We start from the raw sequence: 25,465 nt of genomic DNA, 5'->3' as shown, positions 1-25,465 counted from the left end.
TATACAGTCATCTGTGTAAACATGGAAATATCTACAACACCATCTGTATAAACATGGAAATATCTACAATGCCATCTGTATACACATGGAAATACCTACACGGCAATCAGTGTATAGATGGAAACATCAACACCGCCATCTGTACAAACATGGAAATATCTACACTGCTATCTCTATAAACATGGAAATATCTACACTGCGGTCTCTATAAACATGGAAATATCTACAACATGATCTGTATAAACATGGAAATGTATACACAGCTATCTGTATAAACATGGAAATATCTGCACCGCTATCTCTCTAAACATGGAAATAACCACAAAGTCACCTGTATAAACTTGGAAATACCTACACAGTCATGTGTAGGAACATTTAAATATCTACACTGCCATCTGTATAAATATAGAAATATCTACCCAGCCCTCTTTATAAATATGGAAATATCTGCATAGGCATCTGTGTAAACATGGAAATATCTGCATCGCTATCTGTATAAACATGGAAATACCTACACCGCTGTCTCTATAAACATGGAAATATGTACACCGCTATGTGTATAAACATGGAAATATCTCCACTGCTCTCTGTATAAACATGGAAATATCTCCACCGTTATCTGTATAAACATGGAAATATCAACAGCGCCATCTATATAAACATTGAAATATCTACACTGCCATCTGTAAAAACATGGAAATATCTACACATTCGTCTGAATAAACATGGAAATATCTACACCACCATCTGTATAAACATGGAAATAGCTACAATACCATCTGTATACACATGGAAATATCTACACCGATATCTGTATAAATATGGAAATATCTACACGGCCATCTGTATAAACATGGAAATATCTACACTGCCATCTGTAGAAAGATGGAAAAATCTACACCGCTATCTCTATTAATATGGAAATATCTACACCGCCATCTCTATGAACATGAAAATATCTACACTGCCATCTCCATAAAGATGGAAGTATCTACTCCGCCATGTGTATAAACACGGAAATATCTACACCACCATCTGTGTAAACATGGAAATACCTACACCGCTATCTGTATAAACATGGAAATAACTACACCGCCATCTGCATGTCCTTGGAAATATCTATGCCACCATCTCAATAAACATGGAAATATCTACACGGCCATCTGTGTATAGCTGGAAATATCAACACCGCCATCTGTACAAACATGGAAATATCTACACCGCTATCTCTATAGACATGGAAATATCTGCACCACCATCTGTAAAAACATGGAAATACCTATACAGTCATCTGCATAAACATGGAAATATCTACAATGCCATCTGTAGACAGATGGAAATATCTACACCGCAATCTGTGTAAACATGGAAATATCTACACCGATATCCCTATAAACATGGAAATATCTACACCGTGATCTGTATAAACATGGAAATATTTACACCGCGATCTGTATAAACATGGAAATATCTACACCGCGATCTGTATAAACATGGAAATATCTACAGAGTTATCTGTATAAACATGGAAATATCTACACCGCCCTCTGTATAAACATGGAAATACCTACAAAGTCATCTGTATAAACATGGAAATATCTACACAGCCATCTCTATAAACATGGAAATATCTACACAGCCATCTGTATATACATGGAAATATCTACACCACTATCTTTATAAACATGGAAATAACTACACCGCTATTTGTAAAAATAAGGAAATATCTACACCGTGATCTGTATAAACATGGAAATATCTACACCGCCATCTCTATAAACAGGGAAATATCTACAGCCCTATCTGTATAAACATGGAAATATCCACACCGCTATCTCTATAAACATGGAAAAATCAACTCCGCTATCTCTATGAACATGGAAATATCTACACCGCCATCTCTATAAACATGGAAATGTCTACACCACGATCAGTATAAACATGGAAATATCTACACCGCTATCTGTATAAACATGGAAATATCCTCACTGCTATCTCTATAAACATCGAAGTATCTACACCGCCATCTGTATAAACATGGACATACTTACAAAGTTATCTGTATAAACATGGAAATATCTACACCGCCATCTGTATAAACATGGAAATATCTACACAGCCATGTGTACATACATGGAAATATCCACACCGCTATCTATATAAACATGGAAATAACTACACCGCTATCTGTATAAACATGGAAATATCTACACCGCCATCTACATATCCATGGAAATATCTGCGCCGCCATCTGTATAAACATGGAAATATCTACACGGTCATCTGTGTATAGATGAAAATATCAACACCGCCATCTGTGCAAACATGGAAATATCTGCACCGCTATCTGTATAAACATGGAAATATGTACACCGCGATCTCTATAAACATGGAAATATCTACACCGTGATCTGTACAAACATGGAAATATTTACATCGCTATCTGTATAAACATGGAAACTTCTACACCGTTATCTGTATAAATATGGAAATATCTACACCGCTATTACAATAAACTTGGAAATACCTACACCGCCATCTGTATAAACATGGAAATACCTATACAGTCATCTGTGTAAACATGGAAATATCTACACCACCATCTGTATAAACATGGAAATATCTACAGTGCCATCTATATACACATGGAAATACCTACACGGCAATCAGTGTACAGATGGAAACATCAACACCGCCATCTGTACAAACATGGAAATATCTACACTGCGGTCTCTATAAACATGGAAATATCTACACCATGATCTGTATAAACATGGAAATATATACACCGCTATCTGCATAAACATGGAAATATCTGCACCGCTATCTCTATAAACATGGAAATAACTACAAAGACATCTGTATAAACATGGAAATACCTACACAGTCATGTGTAGGGACATTTAAATATCTACACTGCCATCTGTATAAATATAGAAATATCTACACAGCCCTCTGTATAAATATGGAAATATCTGCATAGGCATTTGTGTAAACATGGAAATATCTGCACCGCTATCTGTATAAACCTGGAAATACCTACACCGCTGTCTCTATAAACATTTAAATATGTACACCGCTATGTGTATAAACATGGAAATATCTCCAATGCTCTCTGTATAAACATGGAAATATCTCCACCGTTATCTGTATAAACATGGAAATATCAACAGGGCCATCTATATAAACATTGAAATATCTACACTGCCATCTGTAAAAACATGAAAATATCTACACAGTCATCTGAATAAACATGGAAATATCTACACCACCATCTGTATAAACATGGAAATACCTACAATACCTTCTGTATACACATGGAAATATCTACACAGACATCTGTATAAATATGGAAATATCTACACGGCCATCTGTATAAACATGGAAATATCTACACTGCCATCTGTAGAAAGATGGAAATATCTACACCGCTATCTCTATAAATACGGAGATATCTACACCGCCATCTCTATGAACATGAAAATATCTACACTGCCATCTCCATAAAGATGGAAGTATCTACTCCGCCATGTGTATAAACACGGAAATATCTACACCACCATCTGTGTAAACATGGAAATACCTACACCGCTATCTGTATAAACATGGAAATAACTACACCGCCATCTCCATGTCCTTGGAAATATCAACGCCGCCATCTGAATAAACATGGAAATATCTACACCGCTATCTCTATAGACATGGAAATATCTGCACCGCCATCTGTAAAAACATGGAAATACCTATACAGTCATCTGTATAAACATGAAAATATCTACAATGCCATCTGTAGAAAGATGGAAATATCTACACCGCAATCTGTGTAAACATGGAAATATCTACACCGATATCTGTAAAAACATGGAAATATCTACACCGCGATCTGTATAAACATGGAAATATCGACACTGTGATCTGTGTAAACATGGAAATATCTACACTGCGATCTGTATAAACATGGAAATATCTACACCGCTATCTGTATAAACATGGAAATATCTACACAGTTATCTCTATAAACATGGAAATATCTACACCGCCATCTGTATAAACATGGAAATACCTACAAAGTCATCTGTATAAACATGGAACTATCTACACAGCCATCTGTATAAACATGGAAATATCTACACAGCCATCTGTATATACATGGAAATATCTACACCACTATCTGTATAAACATGGAAATACCTACAAATTCATCTGTATAAACATGGAAATATCTACAAAGTCATCTGTATAAACATGGAAATATCTACACAGCCATCTGTATAAACATGGAAATATCTACACAGCCCTCTGTATAAATATGGAAATATCTGCATAGGCATCTGTATAAACATGGAAATATCCACAACGCTATCTCTATAAACATGAAAAAATCAACACCGCTATCTCTATGAACATGGAAATATCTACACCGCCATCTCTATAAACATGGAAATGTCTACACCACGATCAGTAAAAACATGGAAATATCTACACCGCTATCTGTATAAACATGGAAATATCTCCACTGCTATCTCTATAAACATCGAAATATCTACACCGCCATCTGTATAAACATGGACATACTTACAAAGTTATCTGTATAAACATGGAAATATCTACACCGCCATCTGTATAAATATGGAAATATCTACACAGCCATGTGTACATACATGGAAATATCTACACCGCTATCTATATAAACATGGAAATAACTACACCGCTATCTGTATAAACATGGAAATAACTACACCGCCATCTGTATAAACATGGAAACTCCTACACCGTTATCTGTATAAATATGGAAATATCTACACCTCTATCTCAATAAACATGGAAGTATCTACACCGCCATCTGTATAAACATGGAAATACCTATACAGTCATCTGTGTAAACATGGAAATATCTACACCACCATCTGTATAAACATGGAAATATCTACAATGCCATCTGTATACACATGGAAATACCTACACGGCAATCAGTGTATAGATGGAAAGATAAACACCGCCATCTGTACAAACATGGAAATATATACACTGCTATCTCTATGAACATGGAAATATCTACACTGCGGTCTGTATAAACCTGGAAATATCTACACCGGTATCTGTATAAACATGGAAATATCTACACCATGATCTGTATAAACATGGAAATATATACACCGCTATCTGTATAAACATGGAAATATCTGCACCGCTATCTCTATGAACATGGAAATAACTACAAAGACATCTGTATAAACATGGAAATACCTACACAGTCATGTGTAGGAACATTTAAATATCTACACTGCCATCTGTATAAATATAGAAATATCTACACAGCCCTCTGTATAAATATGGAAATATCTGCATAGGCATCTGTGTAAACATGGAAATAACTGCACCGCTATCTGTATAAACATGGAAATACCTACACCGCTGTCTCTATAAACATGGAAATATGTACACCGCTATGTGTATAAACATGGAAATATCTCCACTGCTCTGTGTATAAACATGGAAATATCTCCACCGTTATCTGTATAAACATGGAAATATCAATAGCGCCATCTATATAAACATTGAAATATCTACACTGCCATCTGTAAAAACATGGAAATATCTACACAGTCATCTGAATAAACATGGAAATATCTACACCACCATCTGTATAAACATGGAAATAGCTACAATACCATCTGTATACACATGGAAATATCTACACAGACATCTGTATAAATATGGAAATATCTACACGGCCATCTGTATAAACATGGAAATATCTACACTGCCATCTGTAGAAAGATGGAAATATCTACACCGCTATCTCTATAAATATGGAAATATCTACACCGCCATCTCTATGAACATGAAAATATCTACACTGCCATCTCCATAAAGATGGAAGTATCTACTCCGCCATGTGTATAAACACGGAAATATCTACACCACCATCTGTGTAAACATGGAAATACCTACACCGCTATCTGTATAAACATGGAAATGACTACACCGCCATCTGCATGTACTTGGAAATATCTACGCCGCCATCTGAATAAACATGGAAATATCTACACGGCCATCTGTGTATAGCTGGAAATATCAACACCGCCATCTGTACAAACATGGAAATATCTACACCGCTATCTCTATAGACATGGAAATATCTGCACCGCCATCTCTAAAAACATGGAAATACCTATACAGTCATCTGTATAAACATGGAAATATCTACAATGCCATCTGTAGAAAGATAGAATTATCTACACCGCAATCTGTGTAAACATGGAAATATCTACACCGATATCTGTATAAACATGGAAATATCTACACCGCGATCTGTATAAACATGGAAATATCTACACCGCGATTTGTATAAACATGGAAATATCTACACCGCGATCTGTATAAACATGGAAATATCTACACAGTTATCTCTATAAACATGGAAATATCTTCACCGCCATCTGTATAAACATGGAAATACCTACAAAGTCATCTGTATAAACATGGAAATATCTACACTGCCATCTGTAGTAAGATGGAAATATCTACACCGCTATCTCTATAAGCATGGAAATATCTACACCGTGATCTGTATAAACATGGAAATATTTACACCGCTATCTGTATAAACATGGAAACTCCTACACTGTTATCTGTATAAATATGGAAATATCTACACCGCTATCTGTATAAATTTGGAAATATCTACACCCACATCTGTATAAACATGGAAATACCTATACAGTCATTTGTGCAAACATGGAAATATCTACACCAACATCTGTATAAACATGGAAATATCTACAATGCCATCTGTATACACATGGAAATACCTACACGGCAATCAGTGTATAGATGGAAACATCAACACCGCCATCTGTACAAACATGGAAATATCTACACTGCTATCTCTATAAACATGGAAATATCTACACTGCGGTCTCTATAAACATGGAAATATCTACACCATGATCTGTATAAACATGGAAATAACTACAACGCTATCTGTATAAACATGGAAATATCTACACCGCCATCTACATATCCATGGAAACATCTGCGCCGCCATCTGTATAAACATGGAAATATCTACACGGTCATCTGTGTATAGATGGAAATATCAACACCGCCATCTGTACAAACATGGAAATATCTGCACCGCTATCTGTATAAACATGGAAATATCTACACCGCGGTCTGTATAAACATGGAAATATCAACACCGCTATCGGTATAAACATGGAAATATCTACACCGCTATCTCTATAAACATGGAAATATCTACAGCGTGATCTGTATAAACATGGAAATATTTACACCGCTATCTGTATAAACATGGAAACTTCTACACCGTTATCTGTATAAATATGGAAATATCTACACCGCTATCTCAATAAACTTGGAAATATCTACACCACCATCTGTATAAACATGGAAATAACTATACAGTCATCTGTGTAAACATGGAAATATCTACACGACCTTCTGTATAAACATGGAAATATCTACAATGCCATCTGTATACACATGGAAATACCTACACGGCTATCAGTGTATAGATGGAAACATCAACACCGCCATCTGTACATACATGGAAATATCTACACTGCTATCTCTATAAACATGGAAATATCTACACTGCGGTCTCTATAAACATGGAAATAACTACACCATGATCTGTATAAACATGGAAATATATACACCGCTATCTGTATAAACATGGAAATATCTGCACTGCTATCTCTATAAACATGGAAATAACTACAAAGACATCTGTATAAACTTGGAAATACCTACACAGTCATGTGTAGGAACATTTAAATATCTACACTGCCATCTGTATAAATATAGAAATATCTACACTGCCCTCTGTATAAATATGGAAATATCCGCATAGGCATCTGTGTAAACATGGAAATATCTGCACCGCTATCTGTATAAACATGGAAATACCTACACCGCTGTCTCTATAAACATGGAAATATGTACACCGCTATGTGTATAAACATGGAAATATCTCCACTGCTCTCTGTATAAACATGGAAATATCTCCACCGTTATCTGTATAAACATGGAAATATCAACAGCGCCATCTATGTAAACATTGAAATATCTACACTGCCATCTGTAAAAACATGGAAATATCTACACATTCATGTGAATAAACATGGAAATATCTACACCACCATCTGTATAAACATGGAAATAGCTACAATACCATCTGTAGACACATGGAAATATCTACACAGACATCTGTATAAATATGGAAATATCTACACGGCCATCTGCATAAACATGGAAATATCTACACTGCCATCTGTAGAAAGATGGAAATATCTACACAGCTATCTCTATAAATATGGAAATATCTACACCGCCATCTCTATGAACATGAAAATATCTACACTGCCATCCCCATAAAGATGGAAGTATCTACTCCGCCATGTGTATAAACACGGAAATATCTACACCACCATCTGTGTAAACATGGAAATACCTACACCGCTATCTGTATAAACATGGAAATAACTACACCAACATCTGCATGTCCTTGGAAATATCTATGCCGCCATCTGAATAAACATGGAAATATCTACACGGCCATCTGTGTATAGATGGAAATATCAACACCGCCATCTGTACAAACATGGAAATATCTACACCGCTATCTCTATAGACATGGAAATATCTGCACCGCCATCTGTAAAAACATGGAAATACCTATACAGTCATCTGTATAAACATGGAAATATCTACAATGCCATCTGTAGAAAGATGGAAATATCTACACCGCAATCTGAGTAAAAATGGAAATCTCTACACCGATATCTGTAAAAACATGGAAATATCTACACCGCTATCTGTATAAACATGGAAATATCTACACAGCGATCTGTATAAACATGGAAATATCTACACCGCGATCTGTATAAACATGGAAATATCTACACAGTTATCTCTATAAACATGGAAATATCTACACCGCCATCTGTATAAACATGGAAATACCTACAAAGTCATCTGTATAAACATGGAAATATCTACACAGCCATCTGTATAAACATGGAAATATCTACACAGCCATCTGTATATACATGGAAATATCTACACCACTATCTGAATAAACATGGAAATAACTACAACGCTATTTGTATAAACAAGGAAATATCTACACCGTGATCTGTATAAACATAGAAATATCTACACCGCCATCTCTATAAACAGGGAAATATCTACACCCCTATCTGTATAAACATGGAAACATCCACACCGCTATCTCTGTAAACATGGAAAAATCAACACCGCTATCTCTATGAACATGGAAATATCTACACCGCCATCTCTATAAACATGGAAATGTCTACACCACGATCAGTATAAACATGGAAATATCTACACCGCTATCTGTATAAACATGGAAATATCTCCACTGCTATCTCTATAAACATCGAAATAACTACACCGCCATCTGTATAAACATGGAAATATCTACACGGTCATCCGTGTATAGATGGAAATATCAACACCGCCATCTGTACAAACACGGAAATATCTGCACCGCTATCTATATAAACAATGAAATATCTACACCGCGGTCTGTATAAACATGGAAATATCAACACCGCTATCGGTATAAACATGGAAATATCTACACCGCTATCTCTATAAACATGGAAATATCTACACCGTGATCTGTATAAACATGGAAATATTAACACCGCTATCTGTATAAACATGGAAACTTCTACACCGTTATCTGTATAAATATGGAAATATCTACACCGCTATCTCTATAAACTTGGAATTATCTACACCGCCATCTGTATAAACATGGAAATACCTATACAGTCATCTGTGAAATCATGGAAATATCTACACCACCATCTGTATAAACATGGAAATATCTACAATGCCATCTGTATACACATGGAAATACCTACACGGGAATCAGTGTATAGATGGAAACATCAACACCGCCATCTGTACAAACATGGAAATATCTACACTGCTATCTCTATAAACATGGAAATATCTACACTGCGGTCTGTATAAACATGGAAATATCTACACCGGTATCTGTATAAACATGGAAATATCTTCACCATGATCTGTATAAACATGGAAATATATAAACCGCTATCTGTATATACATGGAAATATCTGCAACACTATCTCTATAAACATGGTAATAACTACAAAGACATCTGTATAAACATGGAAATACATACACAGTCATGTGTAGGAACATTTAAATATTTACACTGCCATCTGAATAAATATAGAAATATCTACACAGCCCTCTGTATAAATATGGAAATATCTGCATAGGCATCTGTGTAAACATGGAAATATCTGCACCGCTATCTGTATAAACGTGGAAATACCTACACCGCTGTCTCTATAAACATGGAAATATGTACACCGCTATGTGTATAAACATGGAAATATCTCCACTGCTCTCTGTATAAACATGGAAATATCTCCACCGTTATCTGTATAAACATGGAAATATCAACAGCGCCATCTATGTAAACATTGAAATATCTGCACTGCCATCTGTAAAAACATTGAAATATCTACACATTCATCTGAATAAACATGGAAATATCTACACCACCATCTGTATAAACATGGAAATAGCTACAATACCATCTGTAGACACATGGAAATATCTACACCGACATCTGTATAAATATGGAAATATCTACACTGCCATCTGTATAAACATGGAAATATCTACACTGCCATCTGTAGAAAGATGGAAATATCTACACCGCTTTCTCTATAAATATGGGAATATCTACACCGCCATCTGTATGAACAAGAAAATATCTACACTGCCATCTCAATAAAGATGGAAGTATCTGCTCCGCCATGTGTATAAACACGGGAATATCTACACCACCATCTTTGTAAACATGGAAATACCTACACCGCTATCTGTATAAACATGGAAACAACTACACCGCCATCTGCATGTCCTTGGAAATATCTACGCCGCCATCTGAATAAACATGGAAATATCTCCACGGCCATCTGTGTATAGCTGGAAATATCAACACCGCCATCTGTACAAACATGGAAATATCTACACCGCTATCTCTATAGACATGGAAATATCTGCACCGCCATCTGTAAAAACATGGAAATACCTATACAGTCATCTGTATAAACATGGAAATATCTACACCGCCCTCTGTATAAACATGGAAATACCTACAAAGTCATCTGTATAAACATGGAAATATCTACACAGCCATCTCTATAAACATGGAAATATCTACACAGCCATCTGTATATACATGGAAATATCTACACCACTATCTTTATAAACATGGAAATAACTACACCGCTATTTGTAAAAATAAGGAAATATCTACACCGTGATCTGTATAAACATGGAAATATCTACACCGCCATCTCTATAAACAGGGAAATATCTACAGCCCTATCTGTATAAACATGGAAATATCCACACCGCTATCTCTATAAACATGGAAAAATCAACTCCGCTATCTCTATGAACATGGAAATATCTACACCGCCATCTCTATAAACATGGAAATGTCTACACCACGATCAGTATAAACATGGAAATATCTACACCGCTATCTGTATAAACATGGAAATATCCTCACTGCTATCTCTATAAACATCGAAGTATCTACACCGCCATCTGTATAAACATGGACATACTTACAAAGTTATCTGTATAAACATGGAAATATCTACACCGCCATCTGTATAAACATGGAAATATCTACACAGCCATGTGTACTTACATGGAAATTTCCACACCGCTATCTATATAAACATGGAAATAACTACACCGCTATCTGTATAAACATGGAAATATCTACACCGCCATCTACATATCCATGGAAATATCTGCGCCGCCATCTGTATAAACATGGAAATATCTACACGGTCATCTGTGTATAGATGAAAATATCAACACCGCCATCTGTGCAAACATGGAAATATCTGCACCGCTATCTGTATAAACATGGAAATATGTACACCGCGATCTCTATAAACATGGAAATATCTACACCGTGATCTGTACAAACATGGAAATATTTACATCGCTATCTGTATAAACATGGAAACTTCTACACCGTTATCTGTATAAATATGGAAATATCTACACCGCTATTACAATAAACTTGGAAATACCTACACCGCCATCTGTATAAACATGGAAATACCTATACAGTCATCTGTGTAAACATGGAAATATCTACACCACCATCTGTATAAACATGGAAATATCTACAGTGCCATCTATATACACATGGAAATACCTACACGGCAATCAGTGTACAGATGGAAACATCAACACCGCCATCTGTACAAACATGGAAATATCTACACTGCGGTCTCTATAAACATGGAAATATCTACACCATGATCTGTATAAACATGGAAATATATACACCGCTATCTGCATAAACATGGAAATATCTGCACCGCTATCTCTATAAACATGGAAATAACTACAAAGACATCTGTATAAACATGGAAATACCTACACAGTCATGTGTAGGGACATTTAAATATCTACACTGCCATCTGTATAAATATAGAAATATCTACACAGCCCTCTGTATAAATATGGAAATATCTGCATAGGCATTTGTGTAAACATGGAAATATCTGCACCGCTATCTGTATAAACCTGGAAATACCTACACCGCTGTCTCTATAAACATGGAAATATGTACACCGCTATGTGTATAAACATGGAAATATCTCCAATGCTCTCTGTATAAACATGGAAATATCTCCACCGTTATCTGTATAAACATGGAAATATCAACAGGGCCATCTATATAAACATTGAAATATCTACACTGCCATCTGTAAAAACATGAAAATATCTACACAGTCATCTGAATAAACATGGAAATATCTACACCACCATCTGTATAAACATGGAAATACCTACAATACCATCTGTATACACATGGAAATATCTACACAGACATCTGTATAAATATGGAAATATCTACACGGCCATCTGTATAAACATGGAAATATCTACACTGCCATCTGTAGAAAGATGGAAATATCTACACCGCTATCTCTATAAATACGGAGATATCTACACCGCCATCTCTATGAACATGAAAATATCTACACTGCCATCTCCATAAAGATGGAAGTATCTACTCCGCCATGTGTATAAACACGGAAATATCTACACCACCATCTGTGTAAACATGGAAATACCTACACCGCTATCTGTATAAACATGGAAATAACTACACCGCCATCTCCATGTCCTTGGAAATATCAACGCCGCCATCTGAATAAACATGGAAATATCTACACCGCTATCTCTATAGACATGGAAATATCTGCACCGCCATCTGTAAAAACATGGAAATACCTATACAGTCATCTGTATAAACATGAAAATATATACAATGCCATCTGTAGAAAGATGGAAATATCTACACCGCAATCTGTGTAAACATGGAAATATCTACACCGATATCTGTAAAAACATGGAAATATCTGCACCGCGATCTGTATAAACATGGAAATATCGACACTGTGATCTGTGTAAACATGGAAATATCTACACTGCGATCTGTATAAACATGGAAATATCTACACCGCTATCTGTATAAACATGGAAATATCTACACAGTTATCTCTATAAACATGGAAATATCTACACCGCCATCTGTATAAACATGGAAATACCTACAAAGTCATCTGTATAAACATGGAACTATCTACACAGCCATCTGTATAAACATGGAAATATCTACACAGCCATCTGTATATACATGGAAATATCTACACCACTATCTGTATAAACATGGAAATACCTACAAATTCATCTGTATAAACATGGAAATATCTACAAAGTCATCTGTATAAACATGGAAATATCTACACAGCCATCTGTATAAACATGGAAATATCTACACAGCCCTCTGTATAAATATGGAAATATCTGCATAGGCATCTGTATAAACATGGAAATATCCACAACGCTATCTCTATAAACATGAAAAAATCAACACCGCTATCTCTATGAACATGGAAATATCTACACCGCCATCTCTATAAACATGGAAATGTCTACACCACGATCAGTAAAAACATGGAAATATCTACACCGCTATCTGTATAAACATGGAAATATCTCCACTGCTATCTCTATAAACATCGAAATATCTACACCGCCATCTGTATAAACATGGACATACTTACAAAGTTATCTGTATAAACATGGAAATATCTACACCGCCATCTGTATAAATATGGAAATATCTACACAGCCATGTGTACATACATGGAAATATCTACACCGCTATCTATATAAACATGGAAATAACTACACCGCTATCTGTATAAACATGGAAATAACTACACCGCCATCTGTATAAACATGGAAACTCCTACACCGTTATCTGTATAAATATGGAAATATCTACACCTCTATCTCAATAAACATGGAAGTATCTACACCGGAATCTGTATAAACATGGAAATACCTATACAGTCATCTGTGTAAACATGGAAATATCTACACCACCATCTGTATAAACATGGAAATATCTACAATGCCATCTGTATACACATGGAAATACCTACACGGCAATCAGTGTATAGATGGAAAGATAAACACCGCCATCTGTACAAACATGGAAATATATACACTGCTATCTCTATGAACATGGAAATATCTACACTGCGGTCTGTATAAACCTGGAAATATCTACACCGGTATCTGTATAAACATGGAAATATCTACACCATGATCTGTATAAACATGGAAATATATACACCGCTATCTGTATAAACATGGAAATATCTGCACCGCTATCTCTATGAACATGGAAATAACTACAAAGACATCTGTATAAACATGGAAATACCTACACAGTCATGTGTAGGAACATTTAAATATCTACACTGCCATCTGTATAAATATAGAAATATCTACACAGCCCTCTGTATAAATATGGAAATATCTGCATAGGCATCTGTGTAAACATGGAAATAACTGCACCGCTATCTGTATAAACATGGAAATACCTACACCGCTGTCTCTATAAACATGGAAATATGTACACCGCTATGTGTATAAACATGGAAATATCTCCACTGCTCTGTGTATAAACATGGAAATATCTCCACCGTTATCTGTATAAACATGGAAATATCAATAGCGCCATCTATATAAACATTGAAATATCTACACTGCCATCTGTAAAAACATGGAAATATCTACACAGTCATCTGAATAAACATGGAAATATCTACACCACCATCTGTATAAACATGGAAATAGCTACAATACCATCTGTATACACATGGAAATATCTACACAGACATCTGTATAAATATGGAAATATCTACACGGCCATCTGTATAAACATGGAAATATCTACACTGCCATCTGTAGAAAGATGGAAATATCTACACCGCTATCTCTATAAATATGGAAATATCTACACCGCCATCTCTATGAACATGAAAATATCTACACTGCCATCTCCATAAAGATGGAAGTATCTACTCCGCCATGTGTATAAACACGGAAATATCTACACCACCATCTGTGTAAACATGGAAATACCTACACCGCTATCTGTATAAACATGGAAATGACTACACCGCCATCTGCATGTACTTGGAAATATCTACGCCGCCATCTGAATAAACATGGAAATATCTACACGGCCATCTGTGTATAGCTGGAAATATCAACACCGCCATCTGTACAAACATGGAAATATCTACACCGCTATCTCTATAGACATGGAAATATCTGCACCGCCATCTCTAAAAACATGGAAATACCTATACAGTCATCTGTATAAACATGGAAATATCTACAATGCCATCTGTAGAAAGATAGAATTATCTACACCGCAATCTGTGTAAACATGGAAATATCTACACCGATATCTGTATAAACATGGAAATATATACACCGCGATCTGTATAAACATGGAAATATCTACACCGCGATTTGTATAAACATGGAAATATCTACACCGCGATCTGTATAAACATGGAAATATCTACACAGTTATCTCTATAAACATGGAAATATCTTCACCGCCATCTGTATAAACATGGAAATACCTACAAAGTCATCTGTATAAACATGGAAATATCTACACCGCGAACTGTATAAACATGGAAATATCTACACCGCGATCTGTATAAACATGGAAATATCTACACCGTGATCTGTATAAACATGGAAATATCTACACGGTTATCTCTATAAACATGGAAATATCTACACCGCCATCTGTATAAACATGTAAATACCTTCAAAGTCATCTGTATAAACATGGAAATATCTACACAGCCATCTCTATATACATGGAAATATCTACACCACTATCTGTATAAACATGGAAATAACTACACCGCTATTTGTATAAACAAGGAAATATCTACACCGTGATCTGTATAAACATGGAAATATCTACACCGCCCTCTCTATAAACAGGGAAATATCTACAGCCCTATCTGTATAAACATGGAAATATCCACACCGCTATCTCTACAAACATGGAAAAATCAACACCGCTATCTCTATGAACATGGAAATATCAACAGCGCCATCTCTATAAACATGGAAATGTCTACACCACGATCAGTATAAACATGGAAATATCTACACCGCTGTCTGTATAAACATGGAAATATCTCCACTGCTATCTCTATAAACATCGAAATATCTACACCGCCATCTGTATAAACATGGAAATATTTACAAAGTTATCTGTATAAACATGGAAATATCTACACCGCCATCTGTATAAACATGGAAATATCTACAAAGCCATGTGTACATAGATGGAAATATCTACACCGCTATCTATATAAACATGGAAATAACTACACCGCTATCTGTATAAACATGGAAATATCTACACCGCCATCTACATATCCATGGAAATATCTACGCTGCCATCTGAATAAACATGGAAATATCTACACGGCCAACTGTGTATAGATGGAAATATCAACACCGCCATCTGTACAAACATGGAAATATCTACACCGCTATCTCTATAGACATGGAAATATCTGCACCGCCATCTGTAAAAACATGGAAATACCTATACAGTCATCTGTATAAACATGGAAATATCTACAATGCCATCTGTAGAAAGATGGAAATATCTACACCGCAATCTGTGTAAACATGGAAATATCTACACCGATATCTGTAAAAACATGGAAATATCTACACCGCTATCTGTATAAACATGGAAATATCTACACCGCGAACTGTATAAACATGGAAATATCAACACCGCTATCGGTATAAACATGGAAATATCTACACCGCTATCTCTATAAGCATGGAAATATCTACACCGTGATCTGTATAAACATGGAAATATTTACACCGCTATCTGTATAAACATGGAAACTCCTACACTGTTATCTGTATAAATATGGAAATATCTACACCGCTATCTGTATAAATTTGGAAATATCTACACCCACATCTGTATAAACATGGAAATAACTATACAGTCATTTGTGCAAACATGGAAATATCTACACCAACATCTGTATAAACATGGAAATATCTACAATGCCATCTGTATACACATGGAAATACCTACACGGCAATCAGTGTATAGATGGAAACATCAACACCGCCATCTGTACAAACATGGAAATATCTACACTGCTATCTCTATAAACATGGAAATATCTACACTGCGGTCTCTATAAACATGGAAATATCTACACCATGATCTGTATAAACATGGAAATAACTACAACGCTATCTGTATAAACATGGAAATATCTACACCGCCATCTACATATCCATGGAAACATCTGCGCCGCCATCTGTATAAACATGGAAATATCTACACGGTCATCTGTGTATACATGGAAATATCAACACCGCCATCTGTACAAACATGGAAATATCTGCACCGCTATCTGTATAAACATGGAAATATCTACACCGCGGTCTGTATAAACATGGAAATATCAACACCGCTATCGGTATAAACATGGAAATATCTACACCGCTATCTCTATAAACATGGAAATATCTACAGCGTGATCTGTATAAACATGGAAATATTTACACCGCTATCTGTATAAACATGGAAACTTCTACACCGTTATCTGTATAAATATGGAAATATCTACACCGCTATCTCAATAAACTTGGAAATATCTACACCACCATCTGTATAAACATGGAAATAACTATACAGTCATCTGTGTAAACATGGAAGTATCTACACGACCTTCTGTATAAACATGGAAATATCTACAATGCCATCTGTATACACATGGAAATACCTACACGGCTATCAGTGTATAGATGGAAACATCAACACCGCCATCTGTACATACATGGAAATATCTACACTGCTATCTCTATAAACATGGAAATATCTACACTGCGGTCTCTATAAACATGGAAATAACTACACCATGATCTGTATAAACATGGAAATATATACACCGCTATCTGTATAAACATGGAAATATCTGCACTGCTATCTCTATAAACATGGAAATAACTACAAAGACATCTGTATAAACTTGGAAATACCTACACAGTCATGTGTAGGAACATTTAAATATCTACACTGCCATCTGTATAAATATAGAAATATCTACACTGCCCTCTGTATAAATATGGAAATATCCGCATAGGCATCTGTGTAAACATGGAAATATCTGCACCGCTATCTGTATAAACATGGAAATACCTACACCGCTGTCTCTATAAACATGGAAATATGTACACCGCTATGTGTATAAACATGGAAATATCTCCACTGCTCTCTGTATAAACATGGAAATATCTCCACCGTTATCTGTATAAACATGGAAATATCAACAGCGCCATCTATGTAAACATTGAAATATCTACACTGCCATCTGTAAAAACATGGAAATATCTACACATTCATGTGAATAAACATGGAAATATCTACACCACCATCTGTATAAACATGGAAATAGCTACAATACCATCTGTAGACACATGGAAATATCTACACAGACATCTGTATAAATATGGAAATATCTACACGGCCATCTGCATAAACATGGAAATATCTACACTGCCATCTGTAGAAAGATGGAAATATCTACACAGCTATCTCTATAAATATGGAAATATCTACACCGCCATCTCTATGAACATGAAAATATCTACACTGCCATCCCCATAAAGATGGAAGTATCTACTCCGCCATGTGTATAAACACGGAAATATCTACACCACCATCTGTGTAAACATGGAAATACCTACACCGCTATCTGTATAAACATGGAAATAACTACACCAACATCTGCATGTCCTTGGAAATATCTACGCCGCCATCTGAATAAACATGGAAATATCTACACGGCCATCTGTGTATAGATGGAAATATCAACACCGCCATCTGTACAAACATGGAAATATCTACACCGCTATCTCTATAGACATGGAAATATCTGCACCGCCATCTGTAAAAACATGGAAATACCTATACAGTCATCTGTATAAACATGGAAATATCTACAATGCCATCTGTAGAAAGATGGAAATATCTACACCGCAATCTGAGTAAAAATGGAAATCTCTACACCGATATCTGTAAAAACATGGAAATATCTACACCGCTATCTGTATAAACATGGAAATATCTACACAGCGATCTGTATAAACATGGAAATATCTACACCGCGATCTGTATAAACATGGAAATATCTACACAGTTATCTCTATAAACATGGAAATATCTACACCGCCATCTGTATAAACATGGAAATACCTACAAAGTCATCTGTATAAACATGGAAATATCTACACAGCCATCTGTATAAACATGGAAATATCTACACAGCCATCTGTATATACATGGAAATATCTACACCACTATCTGAATAAACATGGAAATAACTACAACGCTATTTGTATAAACAAGGAAATATCTACACCGTGATCTGTATAAACATAGAAATATCTACACCGCCATCTCTATAAACAGGGAAATATCTACACCCCTATCTGTATAAACATGGAAACATCCACACCGCTATCTCTGTAAACATGGAAAAATCAACACCGCTATCTCTATGAACATGGAAATATCTACACCGCCATCTCTATAAACATGGAAATGTCTACACCACGATCAGTATAAACATGGAAATATCTACACCGCTATCTGTATAAACATGGAAATATCTCCACTGCTATCTCTATAAACATCGAAATAACTACACCGCCATCTGTATAAACATGGAAATATCTACACGGTCATCCGTGTATAGATGGAAAAATCAACACCGCCATCTGTACAAACACGGAAATATCTGCACCGCTATCTATATAAACAATGAAATATCTACACCGCGGTCTGTATAAACATGGAAATATCAACACCGCTATCGGTATAAACATGGAAATATCTACACCGCTATCTCTATAAACATGGAAATATCTACACCGTGATCTGTATAAACATGGAAATATTAACACCGCTATCTGTATAAACATGGAAACTTCTACACCGTTATCTGTATAAATATGGAAATATCTACACCGCTATCTCTATAAACTTGGAATTATCTACACCGCCATCTGTATAAACATGGAAATACCTATACAGTCATCTGTGAAATCATGGAAATATCTACACCACCATCTGTATAAACATGGAAATATCTACAATGCCATCTGTATACACATGGAAATACCTACACGGGAATCAGTGTATAGATGGAAACATCAACACCGCCATCTGTACAAACATGGAAATATCTACACTGCTATCTCTATAAACATGGAAATATCTACACTGCGGTCTGTATAAACATGGAAATATCTACACCGGTATCTGTATAAACATGGAAATATCTTCACCATGATCTGTATAAACATGGAAATATCTACACAGCCATCTGTATATACATGGAAATATCTACACCACTATCTGTATAAACATGGAAATAAAAACACCGCTATTTGTATAAACAAGGAAATATCTACACCGTGATCTGTATAAACATGGAAATATCTACACCGCCATCTCTATAAACAGGGAAATATCTACATCCCTATCTGTATAAACATAAAAATATCCACACCGCTATCTGTATAAACATGGAAAAATCAACACCGCTATCTCTATGTACATGGAAATATCTACACCGCCATCTCTATAAACATGGGAATGTCTACACCACGATCAGTATAAACATGGAAATATCTACACTGCTATATGTATAAACATGGAGATATCTCCACTGCTAAGTCTATAAACATCGAAATATCTACACCGCCATCTGTATAAACTTGGAAATACTTACAAAGTCAACTGCATAAACATGGAAATATCTACACAGCCATCTGTATAAACATGGAAATATTTACAAAGCCATCTGTATATACATGGAAATATCTACACCACTATCTGTATAAACATGGAAATAACTACACCGCTATTTGTATAAACAAGGAAATATCTACACCGTGATCTGTATAAACATGGAAATATCTACACCGCCATCTCTATAAACAGGGAAATATCTACACCCCTATCTGTATAAACATGGAAATATCCACACCGCTATCTCTATAAACATGGAAAAATCAACACCGCTATCTCTATGAACATGGAAATATCTACACCGCCATCTCTATAAACATGGAAATGTCTACACCCCTATCTGTATAAACATGGAAATATCTCCACTGCTATCTCTATAAACATCGAAATATCTACACCGCCATCTGTATAAACATGGAAATACTTACAAAGTTATCTGTATAAACATGGAAATATGTACACCGCCATCTGATAAACATGGAAATATCTACACAGCCATGTGTACACACATGGAAATATCTACACCGCTATCTATATAAACATGGAAATAACTACACCGCTATTTGTATAAACATGGAAATACCTACACCGCCATCTACATATCCATGGAAATATCTGCGCCACCATCTGTATAAACATGGAAATATCTAAACGGTCATCTGTGTATAGATGAAAATATCAACACCGCCATCTGTACAAACATGGAAATATCTGCACCGCTATCTGTATAAACATGGAAATATCTACACCGCGATCTCTATATACATGGAAATATCTACACCGTGATCTGTATAAACATGGAAATATTTACACGGCTATCTGTATAAACATGGAAACTTCTACACCGTTATCTGTATAAATATGGAAATATCTACACCGCTATCTCAATAAACTTGGAAATATCTACACCGCCATCTGTAAAAACATGGAAATACCTATACAGTCATCTGGGTAAACATGGAAATATCTACACCACCATCTGTATAAACATGGAAATATCTACAATGCCATCTGTATACACATGGAAATACCTACACGGCAATCAGTGTATAGATGGAAACATCAACACCGCCATCTGTACAAACATGGAAATATCTACGCTGCGGTCTCTATAAGCATGGAAATATCTACACCATGATCTGTATAAACATGGAAATATATACACCGCTATCTGTATAAACATGGAAATATCTGCACCGCTATCTCTATAAACATGGAAATAACTACAAAGACATCTGTATAAACATGGAAATACCTACACAGTCATGTGTAGGAACATTTAAATATCTACACTGCCATCTGTATAAATATAGAAATATCTACACAGCCCTCTGTATAAATATGGAAATATCTGCATAGGCATCTGTGTAAACATGGAAATATCTGCACCGCTATCTGTATAAACATGGAAATACCTACACCGCAGTCTCTATAAACATGGAAATATGTACACCGCTATGTGTATAAACATGGAAATAGCTCCACTGCTCTCTGTATAAACATGGAAATATCTCCACCGTTATCTGTATAAACATGGAAATATCAACAGCGCCATCTATATAAACATTGAAATATCTACACTGCCATCTGTAAAAACATGGAAATATCTACACAGTCATCTGAATAAACATGGAAATATCTACAGAGTTATCTCTATAAACATGGAAATATCTACACCGCCATCTGTATAAACATGGAAATACCTACAAAGTCATCTGTATAAACATGGAAATACCTACACAGCCATCTGTATAAACATGGAAATATCTACGCAGCCATCTGTATATACATGGAAATATCTACACCACTATCTGTATAAACATGGAAATAAAAACACCGCTATTTGTATAAACAAGGAAATATCTACACCGTGATCTGTATAAACATGGAAATATCTACACCGCCATCTCTATAAACAGGGAAATATCTACATCCCTATCTGTATAAACATGGAAATATCCACACCGCTATCTCTATAAACATGGAAAAATCAACACCGCTATCTGTATAAACATGGAAATATCTACACCGCGGTCTGTATAAACATGGAAATATCAACACCGCTATCGGTATAAACATGGAAATATCTACACCACTATCTCTATAAACATGGAAATATCTACACCGTGATCTGTATTAACATGGAAATATTTACACCGCTATCTGTATAAACATGGAAACTTCTACACCGTTATCTGTATAAATATGGAAATATCTACACCGCTATCTCAATAAACTTGGAAATATCTACACCGCCATCTGTATAAACATGGAAATACCTATAAAGTCATCTGTGTAAACATGGAAATATCTACAATGCCATCTGTATACACATGGAAATATCTACACTGCAATCAGTGTATAGATGGAAACATCAACACCGCCATCTGAACAAACATGGAAATATCTACACTGCTATCTCTATAAACATGGAAATATCTACACTGCGGTCTCTATAAACATGGAAATATCTACACCGGTATCTGTATAAACATGGAAATATCTACACCATGATCTGTATAAACATGGAAATATACACACCGCTATCTGTATAAACATGGAAATATCTGCACCGCTATATCTATGAACATGGAAATAACTACAAAGACAGCTGTATAAACATGGAAATACCTACACAGTCATGTGTAGAAACATTTAAATATCTACACTGCCATCTGTATAAATATAGAAATATCTACACAGCCCTCTGTATCAATGTGGAAATATCTGCATAGGCATCTGTGTAAACATGGAAATATCTGCACCGCTATCTGTATAAAGATGGAAATACCTACACCGCTGTCTCTATAAACATGGAAATATGTACACCGCTATGTGTATAAACATGGAAATATCTCCACTGCTCTCTGTATAAACATGGAAATATCTCCACCGTTATCTGTATAAACATGGAAATATCAACAGCGCCATCTATATAAACATTGAAATATCTACACTGCCATCTGTAAAAACATGGAAATATCTACACATTCATCTGAATACACATGGAAATATCTACACCACCATCTGTATAAACATGGAAATAGCTACAATACCATCTGTATACACATGGAAATATCTACACCGCAATCTGTGTAAACATGGAAATATCTACACCGATATCTGTATAAACATGGAAATATCTACACCGCGATCTGTATAAACATGGAAATATCTACAACGCGATCTGTATAAACATGGAAATATCTACACCGCAATCTGTAAAAACATGGAAATATCTACACAGTTATCTCTATAAACATGGAAATATCTACACCGCCATCTGTATAAACATGGAAATACCTACAAAGTCATCTGTATAAACATGGAAATATCTACACTGCCATCTGTAGAAAGATGGAAATATCTACACCGCTATCTCTATATATATGGAAATATCTACACCGCCATCTCTATGAATATGAAAATATCTACACTGCCATCTCCATAAAGATGGAAGTATCTACTCCGCCATTTGTATAAACACCGAAATATCTACACCACCATCTGTGTAAACATGGAAATACCTACACCGCTATCTGTATAAAAATGGAAATAACTACACCGCCATCTGCATGTCCTTGGAAGTATCTACGCCGCCATCTGAATAAACATGGAAATATCTACACGGCCATCTGAGTATAGCTGGAAATATCAACACCGCCATCTGTACAAACATGGAAATATCTACACCGCTATCTGTATAGACATGGAAATATCTGCACCGCCATCTGTAAAAACATGGAAATACCTATACAGTCATCTGTATAAACATGGAAATATCTACAATGCCATCTGTAGAAAGATGGAAATATCTACACCGCAATGTGTGTAAACATGGAAATATCTACACCGATATCTGTAAAAACATGGAAATATCTACACCGCTATCTGTATAAACATGGAAATATCTACACCGTGATCTGTATAAACATGGAAATATCTACACCGTGATCTGTATAAACATGGAAATGTCTACACCACTATCTGTATAAACGTGGAAATATCTACACAGTTATATCTATAAACATGGAAATATCTACACCGCCATCTGTATAAACATGGAAATACCTACAAAGTCATCTGTATAAACATGGAAATATCTACACAGCCCTCTGTATAAACATGGA

This window comes from Pan troglodytes, chromosome 11, assembly GCF_028858775.2.
Source record: "Pan troglodytes isolate AG18354 chromosome 11, NHGRI_mPanTro3-v2.0_pri, whole genome shotgun sequence".
Lineage (NCBI taxonomy): Eukaryota > Metazoa > Chordata > Mammalia > Primates > Hominidae > Pan > Pan troglodytes.
This window is presented reverse-complemented; position numbering follows the sequence as displayed.